A 15616-nucleotide genomic window follows, 5' to 3' on the forward strand; every position below is an offset into this window, starting at 1 on the left:
AGCTGCTTTTCAGCACCTCTTCTTCCTTGACATGTGCTCTTTCCTCTGCCTAGAATGCTCTGTCTCCCTGGGGACACCCTTTCTCCCTTAAAAACCCATGTTCAGCTCACCACCCTCTCTAGTAAGTTCCCAGGACTGTCACACAACCTTCTGGAAGCTTTTCATGCCTTGTGTACAGAGCAAACTTTCCACACACTTCTGCTTACAAGTGTGTCCCCGTTAGACTGCAAGCTCCCAAAGGCAAGACTTCCCCCACTTCATCTCCAGTACCTTGCCTGGACACCTCCGAACTTGGTAGACATTTCTAGAATCAAGTTGAGTACACATGGGTTTTGCCTTTAGCATGCGGAGTTTTAGGTGTGATATTCTAAGTTTGAATAAGATGCTTTCACAGTTGCAAGTTATGACAGCTGGTGAGGTACATGCATGCAGATGCGCTCTGAATGAACAGTTGTGAAGCACCTAACATGTGCCAGACCCTGAGCTGAATATTTTTGTATAAATCTCCTTTTTAATCTTCACAGCCTTGTGTGAGGTGTACATTATTGCTGCTCCTCTCAGAAGAAGAATTCAAATGTCAGAGAGGTTAAATAAATATGCTGAGCAAATAAGTCTCTTATCCAGGTTTTCCAACTTCAAATCAAGCACTCATTCAAATCAAGACCTTATCCTCGCTGCCTGCTTTAATTCAAAAAAATTTTCCCCCAAAGTGAAGTGGAGTGTTTTAATTGACTGGCTGGATTGAGGGAAATCTTCAGATTTATGATTCCGATGCACTGAGTCTTCTGAGAAGTAGTCTTCATTGTTTCCTACACAAAGTAAATAGTTTTATCACATGCAAGACCGGCTTTCATCCACGTAATTTTCCATCACTCCCACCCGTGATGTGTGAGGATGGGGACACAGGAATGGGAGAGGCACCCATATGCTAAGCTGTGGGGCAGGGAATGAGGTAGGACCAAAACCAGCAAGAGGCAGTGAGTGCAAGAAACATGGAGTAACTGACACTCCCTGTGAAGGTCAATTCTAGAGGTCAACTTGGTTAGATGAAGGAATGCTGAGAAACCTGGTAAAGCTATCTTTTCAGGTGTGTCCATGAGGGTGTCTCCAGCAGGGATTAGTATGAGAGTCTGAGTGGCCTGGGTGTGAAAGACCCACTCTCAGTGTGGGTGGGAACCATCCAATCCACTGGGGGTCTAGAGAGAACAAAAGACACAGGAAAGAGGTGAAGCTCTCTCTCAATCCGCTGGAGCTGGGATACACTCTTCTCTCCTGTCCGTGGAGGTCAGAGCTCGAGACTCTTTAGCTTTTGGGTTCCAGAACTTACACCAAGGACACCATCAGCTTCCCTGGCTTTGAGGCCTTTGGACTTGGACTGAGACATGCTACCGGCATCCAGTTTATAGACGGCCTATCGTGGGACTTTTCTTCATAGTCACATGAGCTAATTCCCCTAATAAATCCCTCTCATGTAATTATAACATATCCTATTGATTCTGTCTCTCTGGAGAACCCTGACTATTACACCCCCACTGGAAGGCAGCCAACAGACTTGCTCCAGAAGAGACAAGCAAACTGAAGGAGATACTTCCCTTCCTTATTTTTTTTTTTAAAGAAATTTATTTTTAATGGACACATATTGATTGTACATATTTATAGGATACAGAGTTATATTTCAATACATATATACAATGTATGATATCAAGTCTGGGTAATAAGCATATTCATCATTGCAAAACTTTATTGTTTCCTATGATGAGAAGGTTTGAGTTCCTCTCTTCTAGCCATTTGAGAACACACAATAAATTATTGTTAACTATAGATGCCTAGCACTGCTGTGCACCACTGGAACTTATCTGTCCTATCCAGCTGTAATTTTGTGTCCATTAGCCGCCCTCTCCCTATCCCCCCAGCCTCTAGTAACCACAGTTCTACTCTTTCCCTCTAAACATTCAACTTTTTTCCCCCCAGCTCCTGCATATGAATGAGAACATGGGATCTTTATCTTTCTGTGTCTGACTTAATTCACTTAGCATAATGTCTTCCAGGCTCATCCATGTTGCCAAAAATGACAGGATTTCATTCTTTTTTATAGCTGAGTAGTATTCCATTGTGTATATACACCAGATTTTCTTTATCCATTCATCTGTTGATGGACACCTCGTTGATTCCATATCTTGGCTATTATGAATAGTGCTGGAATAAACAGGGGGGGTGCAGATAACTCTTCAGTACACTAATTTCCTATCCTTTGGATAAATACCCAGCAGTGGGATTACTGGATCAAATGGTAATTCTATTTTTAGTTTTTTGAGGAACCTCCATACTGTTTTCTATAATCACTGTGCTAATTTATATTCCCACCAACAGTGTATGAGTTCCCTTTTCTCTGCATTCTTGGAGGTGATATTTTTCTTCTTCTTTTTACTTTTTGGCATTTTTCAGACTTTCTGCCTTAAACATTTTATTAGTTAGGGTTCTCCAGAGATATGGAACCAATAGGATATGGATATAAATATACGAGAGGGGACTTATTAGGGAAATTGGCTCACACAATTATGAAGGCTGAGGAACCCCATGATAGGCCATCTGCAAACTGGGGGATGGTTGTATGGCTCAGTCCAAAGCCTCAGAACCAGGCAAGCCAATGGTGTGATTCTCAGTCTGAAGCCAAACACCTGAAAGCCTGAATCCTGGAACCCAAAAGCTGAAGAGTCTAGAGTTTGGAAGTCTATGGATAAGAGAGAAGAGTGTATCCCAATTCCAGCAGAAATAGAGCAAGAGATTTGCCTTTTCCTATGTTTTTGTTCTCTCTGGGCCCCCAGTGGATTGGATGGTGCCCACCCATATTGAGGGTGGGTCTTTCCCAACCAGTCCATTCAGGCTTACATGCTAATCTCTTCTAGAAACACCCTCATAGACACACACAAAAATAATGCTTTACCGGGTTTCTATGTATTCTTTAATCTAGTAAGTTGACACCTAAGATTAACAATCACAAACATTTATTGCCTTTATACTTAAAAATAATAACATGGATGGTATTTTTATAAGACCATGGCAGTATGAGAGGTAGCCAAGACCCTCACCCATGCCAGAAACTAACCAACATGACCAGACAAAAACCAATATAGGGGAATGGAAGGGAGGAAGTCATTAGGGCTGACCTGCCAACCACCTGCCTCACACCTTGATATGTGTTTGCAAGAGATGGTATAACTTGGAACCAACTATGAGAACCTACCAGACACCACACTCAATGCCCCTTCCCAAAATAGTGCAACGAGGAAGTAGAGGAAATTCCAGCAGACAGCAGGAATGTGTTCAGATGTGTAGAAGAGACCACCGAATGTATGGGAGGGCCTCCAAATGAGACGGGTTCACCAAAACAAGCCCATTCCCCACTGCTGACAAGCATGTCACTGCAGGGCACCACGGTGGACAGGGATGAGTGATGAGGCTTGGGTGGATATCTTCTAACCTGATTTATTTATAACATCACACACTTTTATCTTTTTCTTTTTTAAGCTAATAGCAACTAAGCACTGTTATGTGCCAAAGTGCGTTATATGCCTTCTCATTTGTTCCTTGTGAAAATTCATAAGGTGGGCACACTTCTTATCTCCATCATATACATGAGGAAGCTGAAGCTCAGAAAAGTGAAGTCATCTGCCCAAGGTTGCACAGTTTGGAAGCTGCAGAGCTGGGACCGAATGCAGGGCATCTGGCTTCTGACCCTGTGCTGAAAACCCCATGTGTGTTGCTCTAATGTGGACTAACTACTCCTGCATCACTCACCCCTAGAGCACCCTCATTCCCAAATGGGCAGAGTGTGTGCAGCACGTGCAGCACCAGGATCCATCTATTGGCAGCAAAACTATTTCTTAGCTGAGGACAAAAAAATTTAAAACACAAAGGGATGGGGTAGAGGTGGGAATGTTGTATGAGGTGTGGAGGGAAATAAGCAAAAATGCACATGGCCCAACCAAACAGCTCACGAGACACAGGGCTTTAAGTCAGGTAATTGATATTTTTGTTTTGTTTTTGTTTTTTGTTTTTCTTTTTTCTTTGGATAATTGATGTTTTGAACAGTCAAGAAATCTGAGACTAATGCCAACAACACATGGGCTCCACAAAACATGAGCTAAGAGGTGGGTGAAGGAGAAGTACTAAGAAAAAAGTAAACCTCGAAAAGCCAAAGGAAGAATCGCAGAAAACAAACAATGCCATTTGCAGAATTCAGCATGGCATTAGAGGCAAAGAGCAGAATTGGCATCACAGAAAATCAGCGACCTGGAGGACAGGCTTGAAAAAATAACTTGGAGATCAAAGAAAGCAAAGATAAAAGGAATTGGCGAGAGACAAATTGATAAAGAAAACAGACAGCAGACAACTAACTACTTTAGAAGTACTTGGTGCTCCTAAGGAAAAAAACTGAATAAATGGAATGCAAATCATATTCCAAGATATATTAGGTCACTTTCCCGGAGTAAACCAAGACCTGAATCTTCAGATCCAAATGAATCACCATCTACTTAATAAAAATTATGAACAGCCAAATAATTAAGGGTTATAAAAATGCTGACCATTAAGGATAAAGAAATATAAAAATTTAGGCAGAAAAAATAATGTACAAAAACAATTAAATTCATCCGGTATAAAACTCCTCATCTGTAATTGTTTCCAAATCCTAGGTGACCTTTGCTGCATGTGACTGGTTCACTAGTGGTCACAGGTGAGCTCTCAGGAGGCTACAGTTACTCAGATGCTTGTAAGAGGACAGGGATGGAGCTAGGGAAGAACCAGAGAAGGGCTGTCAATAAAACAAACGAGGGCGAATGCCCAATTTGTGCAACCTTGGGCAGGCAGGCGATTTCATATGTCTGAGCTTCAGTTTCCTCATACAACGGATTTGATGATGGCGCCCACTTTAAGAACTGATTGTGAGGATTAAATGTGAATGCACGTAAAACACATAGCACATGAAGGCAAATTCTGGTGTTAGCAGAGCTCTCCAAATGAAATTAGCAATGAAAAGTATGGCAGACAGGATATCAGCCCCACAAAGATTCCCACATCTAAATTCTCAGAACTTTGAATATGTTACCTTACATGGCAAAAGAAACTTTGAAAATGTGGTTAAGTTAAAGATCTTGAGATTGGGGGATCATTTTGGATTATCCACCTGGGCTCAATGTAATCACAAGGGTCCTCATACGTGAAAAAAGGAGGCAGGGGAGGCAGAGGCAGAGAAGGACGTAGGAGACAGAAGGACAGGTCAGGGGGATGCAATTCTTGGCTTGAAAGTCGAAGAAGGGGCCAAGAGCCAAGGAATGCAGGCAGCCTCCAGAAGCTGGAAAAGGCAAGGAATGTTTTCCCTGAGACTCTCTAGAAGGAATGCAGCCCACCAACACCTTGATTTCAGCCCATTGAAATGTATTTCTGACTTCTCATCCCCACAACTGTAAAGAAATAAATTTGTTTTGTTTTAAGCCGTGAAGTTTGTGAAATTTGCTACAGTAGCAATAAGAAACCAATACGAAGAGAAAAAGGGTGACTAAGGGCAAAACATTCATTTTTCACATTTAGTTTAAATTTGATTTTGATGTTAGCTCCAGTATTATTTACTTTTCTTAATGATTTCAGGTTCTAACAGAAATAGAGAGGATTCATTAGGGCATCCCCCTGGAAGATTCATGTTTTTCTGTTTAGCTCCTGAACCAACAGCCTTTCTCCCATTTAAAGATAGGAAATTGCAGGTTGTCTTATACAGTCTCTGGAAAACAGGCCTTTTGATAATCACACTTGTCATATTGCAAGCCGACAACAGCAGGACAGGGACAAGCAGGAGGGCACAGCGTCATGGTAGGAAATAGTCTGTGATGAACCATCAGCAAGGAGAAACAGAGGTTAAGTTCAGAGAGATGAGCCCAGATGGGAACAGCCCATGAGTACGACTGGCCAAGACAAGGCAGGGAAGGGCAGGTGGGTGCTGAAGGTCAAGGCAGGCAGCTGGGAACCCGAGAAACAAGAAACAGAAATCAGGAGATACTAGAAGACCAGGGATGGATGCTCAGAGGGTGAGGCTTAGATGTCAGATTGCCATGGCAACACGGAGAAGTGGATGTGCAAGAAGCACAGGTCCCAGCGACTGTCTCTGCCCCAGACAGAGGCAGAAGAGAAAGTGCAAAGGGAGAAAACAAGGGGAAGGTTTGATAAACAGGTATGGGCTCAGAAATCCAGGCCCACAGGCAACTGAGCAGGCTGGAGTGGGTACAGGGAGGAGGGGAAAAGGGAGGGAGTACCAGGAGCCTGTGGTAGACCACAACCCAGAGACAGGATGGAAGCATAGATTCCCAACCAGGATTTATATGTCGGGTAGCATACAAATGCACATGGGGCAAATGCTAGGATGCTAGGAACGAGGAGCAGGGCAGTGAAAGGAAGCCCAAGACCTGGAGAAGCCAAGAGAAGTATGGCATGAAGAAATGCCCAGCAAAGCCTGGGAAAGATTCAGTCACATCAGGCCCTTATCCACCGGCTGGCTTGTTGGAAACTTTCTTCCAGCTCCTGCAATATTTTTCACACATAAGTCTATCCTTCCTCTAAAATTCCAGAGCACAATTCTTTTCCTTTTGTGGCAAGTTTTTCAAGCCTATACGTCTATTGCTCTAAAGTGGAATCATCTTCTAGCCCTTCTGGTTCTATGAGCCAACTGAATACATTTTCCAGCGGTCATTGATAAGCAGTGTCTTAGGCTGATCACCTGGAAGCAGAATCTGAGACAAGGTGATTTGTCAAGTGTTCTCAGGACGTAGCAGATAAAGAATAGGCTGAGGAAAGGGGCTAAGCAAGGATGTGGTCAGAAATGGAGTTGAGCTTCAGCCTGGTCCCATGGGGAGCCCAGGAGCATGAAGTGTACCCCAGAGTTGATGCCACCTTGAGGCAAGGGGGCCAGCACTTGTACCACCACATCAGTGAGTCATTGCTTGCCAGGCAGGAGAAGGAGGAAATGTCCCATTTGACCAAGGGCACTTCTCTAGGGAAGAGGGAGCTGTGAGCTTTCAGCGGTCAACATGCACACTGCTTTGGGGTTGGGGGCATAGGCTTGTAAAGAGAATCTATTAAGGACACTAGTAGCATCCATTCTACCCGGCGCTTTGCTATCTCTGCCTTCTCCTACAGTAAATTATACACGGGGTTTCCTGAAATCCAATGAGACACTGCCTTGAGATTTGCTGGTCATCTGTTTCTAAATCTGTTGAAAAATAAGGGGGCTGGGAAGTGACCTCTGTAGAATATTGGCAATGTCAGAAAGCTCAAATGAACACCCCTGAAAAAAGACATGCTTCCTGTGAAATGCCACTGTATCTCCCATGAAGAAAGAGGATAACTGAGTTTGATAAATATTTTGTTCAATTTAACAGGATTTATCTTCACTTTCATTAAGTAAAAGTCACATTAACATTTTTGAGGGCTTACTTTGTGCTAGACACTGCGCTAACTGGCTTACATGATAGAGTTCACTTAATCCTCTTAAAATTCCTAAGAAAGTTCTTTTCGAAGGGTGGTCCCTGGACCAGCAGCATCAGCATCACCTGGGAATTTGTTAGAAATGTAAATTTTTAAGAGAATTCCAGAGCCGAGATCTATTTGTAGATGTTGTTTATTGGGGTTGGTAGTCTGAGTTTTTTCTCCTGTTTTCTATTCTATTATTAATCACACTGGAAATGTACTCATTATTTCACAAAACAGAAAATGAGAGTGTGCGGAGTGTGGAAGGTATAATTTCTGCCCAGAGGAATTTACAGGCTGGGTTAAGATTCCAAGAAGACAGAGACAAGGGTAAAACAGAAACACAAAGTCGAGCATTGAAATAGCATACTCCATAGAGGAAAAATAGGTTTGTCGTGGAAAGAGTAAAGCTCTTAGAATAATCCAGAGCAGTGGTTTTCAAAGCATGGTCCCCAGACAGGCTGCATTAGCACCCCTGGGAACTTGTTAGAAATACAAATTCTCTGGCCTCACCCCATACCTAATAAATCAGAAACTCTGGGGGTGAGACCAGGTTGTTTTTGTTTTAACAAACAGTCCAGGTGATTCTGATGCCTGAGAAAATATGAAATAGGTAATAGTATTTCTATTTAACAAATGAGGAAGCTTAGGCAGAGAGAGGTCAAGCACTATGATGCAGATTCTGATTCAGCAGGTCTGTGATGGGGCCTGAAATTCTTTGTTTCTGGCAAGCTCCCAGGTATTGCTGAGGCTGATGGTTCATGAGACTTGCTAGGAGTAGCACATCCTTATATGGCTTGGCTGAGTTGCTGAGTTAGGATTTGGACCCAGGTGAACCGATTCCAGAGACCAAGGCATTACTCACATCACCCATCTGCCATGCAGTACATAACAGTACCCAGTTATACTTAACGACTTTGTGAGAGTAGGGTACAGTGCATACACAGCATTCCAGAAACTTACTCTGTTCAAAGAACATCTAAAGTCATCTTGCAGAAAATGACTGCTCCAAAGAAAACAGTTTGGGAAATGTGGTTACAGAAGCCCAGATGCCTAGCTTTCTGTAAAACTTGGAGGTCTCTAAGTCGAAAATATGTATGTAAGAAGGGACAAAGTATCGTCCTACATTGTTGGCTAACAGATTCTCTTAATATATCATTAAGTGATGGCATATCTGACGTGCTATTAGACTGGGTTAAGGTTTTCTTAACCGAACCCTATAGGTCCAGAGTAATGGTTCTCAAACTTTAGCATGCAACAGAATCACCTACAAGGTGATTCCAGAGGTCTGGGGTGAGGCTGGATAATTTGCATTTCTAACAGGTTCCCAGGTGAGGCTGATGATACTGACCTTGTCCTGGGTCTCTAGGATCTGAAGGATAATGTTGTTTTCAGTTCCTTGGTGAAAAGCAAAGGGCCAAATAATACCACAGAACACATGAATGGAAAAATTTCTTAAATCTACCACCAACTCCTGAGGTTTAGCAATTGGTCACCGCACCAAAGGTGCCCAGCTACGGGGCAAGAGGCATGGCACCCAAATCCAACTCATGCTCTATTGACAAAGCCACGAATCCTGACCAGAGGACAACTGAGTCCCCTTGGAGGAAGGTTACCTTTTTTCTCTGCTGAAAGGCTCTGTCTGCTTACGGAGCTATATGCCCACAGAGCTGCATCTGCCCGGGAAGGTGAACCTCTTTTTGCAATTCATCCATCCAGCAGGGAGGACACATGTTCTAAATTGAACAAAGGCATTATATAGCCTAATCGGTGGTTCTGTTTAATTCCATTTTATGCCCATGCATCTCTCATCATGGAAACAGTTGCCTTTGAAATCTCTCTTTTTTTTCTTTCTCCTCTTTCGTCTGCCTGTCTCTCTCTTTAAAAACAACTCAAATTCCACCTTCCCTTGGCTCGAATTGTTTTATGTGGATAAGTTGGCTTGGTTTGAGAGCACACACTCCTTGAAAGAACAGGGGCTGTAAATACCTACAGTTTAATATTTCTGTTTCTAGCACATGTGTACCCTACTACCCCCAGGTGAGACCTCACTATCTTCAGGAACCATATAGAGAGGAAACAAGAGTCGTGCCTGATGAAATGGAGAGTCTACTGTTTTCCTACTACCTGATTATCTGTCAAGGTATCTGTAATGGCCTCACCATTTTGCAATTCCCCAACCACTCACCTCCATTGTCATGACATTAGTCCCTTCACAAAGAGATAAGACATAGCCTGCAAAAATGGCTGTCATTATTTTAGAAAGAGCAGGCAGCTTTGCAATTGATTTGTAATTGGCAGAAGTGGCAACATTACTGTCCTTAATGAAAGGAAACTGTTTCTGATTTCACACAATAGATATTATGCCTCATTTACAGGAGATATTTTAATACAGCGTTCTGGAAGCCTTCAGTGCTGGTTTCAGCTTCTGGAATCAAAAATAAAATAAAATAAAATAAGGCCCAGCATTTCCAGATGATATTTTTTCCGATTGCTCCAGGAATCTACTGGCCAGAAAATATTTAGGTAAAATTCCCATAATTCATGTGTAATGAATATTCTTTTCACTTCTAGTCATACTGCTGCAATAGTATGACATTTGGAAACTTGCTAAAATCTCATCCATTGATTTTCTTAAGACCATATTTGTACCTTTTTGGTAGTCTCTAAAGAATAGCTTTTGATTATTCTTTATTAAAAGTTAAAAGAAATGGAAGTAGACAAAAATCATTTTTGATTAGCTGTGCTGAAATCCTTCAAAGGAGCCACTGCATGAATGGCTGCCTGCTCATTTGAGGTTCATTTCTGAGTTCAGAGCTCCTGCAGAGAGTCAGGAGGGGCCTGGCATATTCCCCACAGGGAGCCCTAAACCCTGAGCAGGTGGTGAAGGGCCTGCACACGTGCCATCTCCCCACGTGACAAGATCTCCCTTTGCCTGTGTCTGGCTCACCTCTTTGAGCTCCAACCACAGGCCACTTCCTCCATGGGCACTGCTCTGATACACTTAGTCCTCCCCACTTTCCCTGCTCTGCCCTCACCAGCCCCTTGGCTTTTCCCCTTGGTAGCTGTCACATTGTGATGAGATAGTTAACTCTATGGTTAGTTGCTCAATGTCTGTCTTTGCCTCCAGAAGGTAAGCTCCATGAGGGCAGGAAGCAGGTCATCTTGCTCACAACTCTTTCCCAGCTCCTAGTGGAGTGTGGGGCCAAGATGAGCTGGGATCAAATGCTGAAGAGTGTAAACTGAGAATGGGCTAAGAAAAGATACAAAAGAGAGAGCTTAAGAAAGAATAAGTGTGTGAGGGGAAATTTACAGGTGAGTTGGCCAGGATCCTCAGAGGTGAGATGCATAGGATGGGGAGGAGGAGGCCCATGCATCAGGTGCAGATGAATTAGAAAGAACATTGCCTGGTCTGCAGATCCAAAGCCCAGCCGGACTGTCACCCTCTGGGTCTCCCTGGAGGAGCTACTTGTTGATCTGGGGTTACCTTAAGGTGAAAACAGCAGAGAAGATAGAGCATGTGACGACGGTGCCACACCTCTAAAATTACAAAAAAACAAAGTTGAATTTACTGAATTTTATGGCCCATAAATTATATCTCAACAGAGCTATTAATGAAATTGGGGTTTTCTAAGATGGTGCTACTCAACTATGACACAGATCTACTGTGTGCAAACATCCACCTGGATCTACCTGACATCATCCCCAAGGGACACTGATGAGAACATGAAGCTTAGTCTGCTGTGTGGTCAATAATTACATCCTTTGTCTGTGACCCGGGAGTCTCACATCTTTGGTCAACATCTGTGAAACTGTAGCAGGCTATCTGGTTAGCCTGCAAAAAAGGTAGAATCTCAGATCCTTCACAGTTGTTGACAGATGGTTTCAACGGAACTGGTAAGCTATGCTGCACTCTCTCTGTGGAACTTCTATTTCTTATCTGTTATATTAAACTTGTTCTCACTTTGCACTGTGACTCTGCCCTTGAATTCTTTCCTGTGGTGGTGTCAAGAACCTGGTAAAAGGATAGGGTGGGTTGAGGTTGACTAGCAGGCCCTCCGGACCCTACCTCTGACATCAGAACCAAGAGGGCAGAAAGACTTCTATGGAGGAAACAGTCAGCATCATCAAATGCTGAAAGAGAAGTCAAGTCTAAGGACCGATAAGCACCCCTTGGCCTTAACAACAGGGAAAGCACTGGTGACATGTACAAGGGCCACTTCTGGAAAGAGATGGGAGTTTAAGAAGGCTGCATTGCAAGTATAGGCATCACACTGAAGAAATGGGACTAAGAAGTGAGTAAGAGAAGTAAGAAGGGAACTAGGATAGGAAGGGAGAGAGAAAAAAAATTTCAAGGTATTTTGATTTCATTAATGTTGTTTGTAGATTTTAGAAACTCAAATATACTTAAATATCTAGGACAGCAGCCTGCAAATTAGAGGTGCATAAATATGTGCTAAATAAGTGAATTTAATATGTGCTAACTAAGTGAATTTAAGTGTTTTTTAATAGGAATCCACCTGCATAGAAGGAAAGGCTGGAGTGGTGACAAAAGGTGACAAGGCTAAGAGGTAAGCATGGAAGGCTGAGCCCAGGGCTTAAGAATATGACACAGACCTACATTCACATCCTGCCTCCACTGTCACTACCCATGCATTGCTGAGGATGTCGTCTACCCCTTTAAGGCTAGACCTTCTCACATATAAAATGGGGTTGAAAATAACATCTATTTGAAAGACTAGTTATAAGAATTAAATACATCATATGTATAAGTGCTCTATAAACATCAGCTGTTTCGAGTATTATCATGACTTTATCATCATTGTTTGGCCATGGTGTGGTAACTACACTTTCAATGGAAACCCCACACAGAGGGAATGCCTGGTTCAGATGCAGGCAGCAAGGAGGAGCTAGTTGCAGAATGCTCACAGCCCTGGGAGCCAGTAGCAGCCCTGCAGAGTGAGGAAACAGGCTTACTGGAAGAATCGGCTGCAGTGAGGACTGACGTGCTTCCTTATCTCATCAGCCCGGCTACAGCTGCTGCTAAGCTGACAGGCTCGAGGGCAGGAGCCTTTTTCTGCCAGATGTGTATCTGCTCCTGGTCCAATGCATATGTGGTTTGTCTAAACTCATACACAGCCCCTGCTGAGATCTGTGCAGAGCGTTTGGACACGTGGCCTCATTTCTGAGATTCTTCAAATGTTATTTGTTGTACAAACCCCCAGTGGAGCAAATCCTTTGTAGAGAGGCTTGGCAGACAGCTCACAGTGGGGCTGCCAGGGACTGCTCTGGAGTCCTTGAGGAATTCAGGGTGGAGCCCATCAGCCATGCTCTTTGATAAAGACACATAATATATTTCCAAACACCCTCCTGGATGAACAGTACCTCATGGTGATGGGGGTGGGGGCGTGAGAGGAAGTTCTGAAAGAACTTTACCTGTGTTCTCACTGGGAGGCCAGCACTTCTGTTTGAATTAACTACGCCAACCCCAGCCAGGCTTCCTACTAGACTTAGAATATTCCGTATCTAGGAAAAAATGACCATTTTTTTATTAGCAATTTTTCTGTTTGTTAGTTCCCCTATATTCATTTTAGAGTATTTGAATGGAACAGAATTGAGATGAAAATAACAAGCATATATAATCTATCATCACAATTGATTATTAAGTGTCCTGATATGTGTTTTATAGTGTTATATGTGTGTGTGCATATACGGGTGCATATATTATATATATGTTTATGTATGGATATGATTGTTAGGTTTGAATTTTGAAGGTTTTAGTCTCAAACCGGAGCAAAGAAAACCAGGAGCCGGGCCGTAAATTTAGGGTAGGCTTTAATGGCGACGTTCCCGGGTGAGGTTCCACAGCCCTTCAAGGGAGTGAGGCCGGAGAAGTCGCGCCCAGGCAAAGGCAGCTGGGGTTTTTATAAAAGAGGGCCGCTGTTGGCCAGCTGCCCATATATGGTGCGTAGCTGTGTTAAGTTTCGGTTTCCTGCATAGGTTCTATATTCCCCGATGTGATGTGGCCCTGAGCCATTCCTCTGATGGCAGGAGATCTCTTGGAAAGTGACCTTCGGGTCAGGCGGGAAAGTCCCAGGGGTGGGTCCAACAAGATGGAGGCCCCAGTGCCATTTTGCTGACGTTCCCCTATTCCGCCGGCCCAACAATGATCATGTATATATTTTTGTGTATATATATTTGTTTTTTCTTAGAAGTTAATATATTGGATATATTAATTGTTTGATAACTTGTTCTTGTCACTTAATTACATATTGTGAAAATGTCATTAAATATTCCTCTATAATCTGACATTTAATGATTCCATTCCAGAATTTACTTAATCAGTCTCTTTTTCTGGACATTTAGGTTCTTCCTAGTTTTTTGTCCTATTGAAAATACTTGCAGATATACTATTGTCCCCATCTCTGATTATTTCCTTAAGCAAATTCCCATAAGCAAAATTACTCATTGGAAGAATATGCACATTTAAGGCTTTAAATATCAACTGCCTAGTTATCTTCCAGAAAAAGTTATATTCAATTGCATTTTCACTATGCCACACTGATAATTCTGTCAGTAAAGTCCCACCTAGTTGTACTCTGAAATAGTTTCTTTTTTTCTTTTTTTAAAAGGGCTCTCCAAAACTGTAGACCACTTTGTTTACTGGACATTCCACTTAGAAGGTATACCGTCTACTTGCTTGAAAAATTACAAGTTTGGAATACTCAGGCCAAAGTATCACATAAGAAATAAGCAAGTTATGAATGAACCCCTTTAACCATGCATTATTCACTTCACCTCAAGATGGAATCATCTCAGCACAAAATGAACTTATTTGTAATTTTGGGGGGCTTTTATCAGCCTTTGCCCTGAAGTAATTGAATTAGAATTAGAATTGTTCTAGGCTCAAGTACACACATTTCTGCATAGGTTCTGTCCATTGCTTCTTACGTAGAATTTGCACTATAATCCCATGAAAGCCAGCACCAGCAGTCAGGGTTTCCTAAAGAGCATATAAAGTTTCCAGGAGTGTATAAAACAGGTGTATGAAATGGCTGTGGACTGAATGTCTCCCCCAAACTTATTGAAGCTTGATCCCCGCAACAGTGTTAAGAGGGTGGGAAATCTGTTAACGAGATTTGAGATGTGATTGGATCATGAAGACCACCCTTGTGAATAAATGAATCCTTTCATGGAGTAATGAGTTGTCTTGAGCGTGATTCTCATAGCTTTTTAAGGAAAGCAAGTGAGAAAGTTAGCTCTTTCTCACTCATCCCATTTTCACCATGTGATGCCCTGCATCACCATGGGACCCTGTAGAATTTCCACCCAGAAGAAGGCCCTCACCATATGTATTCCCTGGACCTTGAACTTTCCAGCCTCCAAAACTGTAAGAAATAAATTTTATTTCTTTATAAATTACCCAGTTTCAGGTATTCTGTTATAAGCAACAGGAAACAGACTAGTACAGGCCTGGTCCTCCTTTTTAACATATTAATTTACAATCCGAAACCACTTAAGGAAAAGCAGGCTAGAGTTCCACTGTGTAGAAAGGAAGGCAAGCATTCTCTACAACACAGGCAACAGGGATTTATCTTAAACCATAAATCTACTGACTGCTTCCTAACCATTGCCAGAAAAAAAGGGCCGCTGACATACCATTCTAGAAACAAAGCCTTTTTTCCCTGACTTAAAATCAGATGATTGATAAAAAAAGTTACCACGTTTGGTGACTTAGTGAAATTTCTAAGCTTATCTTGGAAGCTACAGCAGGAAATAGCATTGTTGAAAGCTAGACATGCTATAGGTGTCTTATGGAGACTCTTGACCGTGATGTGCCTGTCTCACTTGCTTTGGAAATTCTCAGGCTAAGTCCCTCCAGCCCTATTATATGGAACAGAACTGTGGAAAGTCTGCCAGCTGCTCTTCTAGGTGCAGGAAGAGATCCAAAGCAATGCCTCCAGAGGAATCTGCCACTACCTTGCCCTGTCTCAGAGCAGAGTTAAACTCATCGCCTGGATGGCAGGTGTCTTGACAGGAGCCTCCTATTATGTAGAAATATGTTAACTTATGTGATGGTTAATTTTATGTGTCAACTTGA

General features: G+C 42.6%; 1 protein-coding gene across 1 annotated transcript in view; it reads right to left on the reverse strand.

The window, feature by feature from the left end:
- The window catches only part of PTPRT (protein tyrosine phosphatase receptor type T), a 783412-nt gene that overhangs the window by 649532 nt on the left and 118264 nt on the right, over positions 1–15616 (reverse strand). The window lies entirely within an intron of this gene.

The sequence above is a fragment of the Cynocephalus volans genome, chromosome 1 (assembly GCF_027409185.1).
Source record: "Cynocephalus volans isolate mCynVol1 chromosome 1, mCynVol1.pri, whole genome shotgun sequence".
NCBI classification, from domain to species: domain Eukaryota; kingdom Metazoa; phylum Chordata; class Mammalia; order Dermoptera; family Cynocephalidae; genus Cynocephalus; species Cynocephalus volans.